Source organism: Arachis duranensis, chromosome 4, assembly GCF_000817695.3.
Source record: "Arachis duranensis cultivar V14167 chromosome 4, aradu.V14167.gnm2.J7QH, whole genome shotgun sequence".
NCBI classification, from domain to species: Eukaryota; Viridiplantae; Streptophyta; class Magnoliopsida; order Fabales; family Fabaceae; genus Arachis; species Arachis duranensis.
In genome coordinates this window covers 69,235,214-69,236,975 of record NC_029775.3, presented here as the reverse complement: position 1 = coordinate 69,236,975, position 1,762 = coordinate 69,235,214, and positions in this window count along the sequence as shown.

Below are 1,762 nucleotides of genomic sequence, written 5' to 3'. Positions count from 1 at the left end.
TATACTAAAAACTAACTAAAATATACTAAAAACATACTAAAAACAATGCAAAAAGCGTATAAATTATCCGCTCATCACAACACCAAACTTAAAATGTTGCTTGTCCCCAAGAAACTGAGAATCAAAGTAGGATAAAAAGAAGAGAATATACTATAGACTCCAAAATATCAAGGAAACTTAGCTCCAATTAGATGAGCGGGAACTAATAGCTTTTTGCTTCCGAACAGTTTTGGCATCCCACTTTATCCTTTGAAGTTCAGAATGATTGACATCTATAGGAACTCAGAACTCAGATAGTGTTATTGATTCTCCTAGTTAAGTATAATGATTCTTGAACATAGCTAGTGTATGAGTCTTGGCTGTGGCCCAAAGCACTCTGTCTTCCAGTATTACCACCGGATACATACATGCCACAGACACATACTTGGGTGAACCTCTTCAGATTGTGACCCAGCTTTGCAAGAGTCCCCAATTAGAGGTGTCCAGGGTTCTTAAGCACACTCTTTTTGCTTTGGATCACAACTTTATTTCTTTCTTTTTCTTCTATTTCTTCTCTCTTTTTTTCGTTTTTTTTTGAATCACTGCTTTTTCTTGCTTCAAGAATCAATTTGATGATTTTTCAGATCCTCAATAACAATTCTCTTTTTCCTCATTCTTTCAAGATCCAACAATTTTAACATTCTCAAAACAAAAAATTCAAAAGACATATGCACTGTTCAAGCATTCATTCAGAAAACAAAAAGTATTGTCACCACATCAAACTAATTCAACTAGTTTCAAAGATTAATTCGTAATCCTGTACTTCTTGTTCTTTTGTGATTAAAGCACTTTTCATTTAAGAGAGGTGATGGATTCAAAGGACATTCATAGCTTTAAGACATGAATTTTAAATTTTTATTAATTATGAATTAAGAACAAGACTCAAAAATAGATATAAGATGAGACTAGTAAAAAAATAGAAAACAAAAATTTAAATAGGCTCCTAATGATAGAGGTTTTCACAGAGTTAGGACTCAACAACCTTGATTTTGAGAAATGGATGCTCCCTCAAATTGAGGGGAGAATTTTTGGCGTTTCAATTCTTGAAGTTCACGCCCTTGCTTCTCTTGTTCCTTCAACAATTTGCAGAGCATGCAGTTCTGATTCTGCTGTTCTTCCTTAAGTTGCTCCATAGTTTCTTGCAACTTGGTGATAGATGCTTCTAGGCTGGCCCAGTAGCCAATTTCAGGAAATTCAGGGAGGAACTCCTGCGCCCTCTTTTTGATAGAGTTGTCTTGCATTTGTCCTTCCATTGACTTCTTGGTGATTGGATGTTCAATGGGTATGAATTCATCTACTCCCATCTTTACCCTAGCCTCTTTACAAAGCAAAGAGATCAAGCTTGGGTAAGCTAGTTTGGCTTCAGTGGAATTCTTATTTGCAATTGTGTAGATCTCACAAGCAATCAGATGATGAACCTCCACTTCTTTTCCAAGCATAATGCAATAAATCATTACTGCTCTCTTGATAGTGACCTCAGAACGGTTGCTACTGGGTAATATGGAACGCCCAATAAAGTCTAGCCAACCTCTTGCAATTGGTTTGAGGTCTCCCCTCTTGAGTTGGTTTGGGACACCTTTTGAATTGGTTATCCACTTAGTTCCAGGGAGGCATATGTCCTCTAGAACATGATCCAACCCTTTATCTGCTCTCACCATTCTCCTATTAAAGGATTCAGGATCATCTTGCAGTTGAGGCAATTTGAAGATCTCTCTTATTTTGT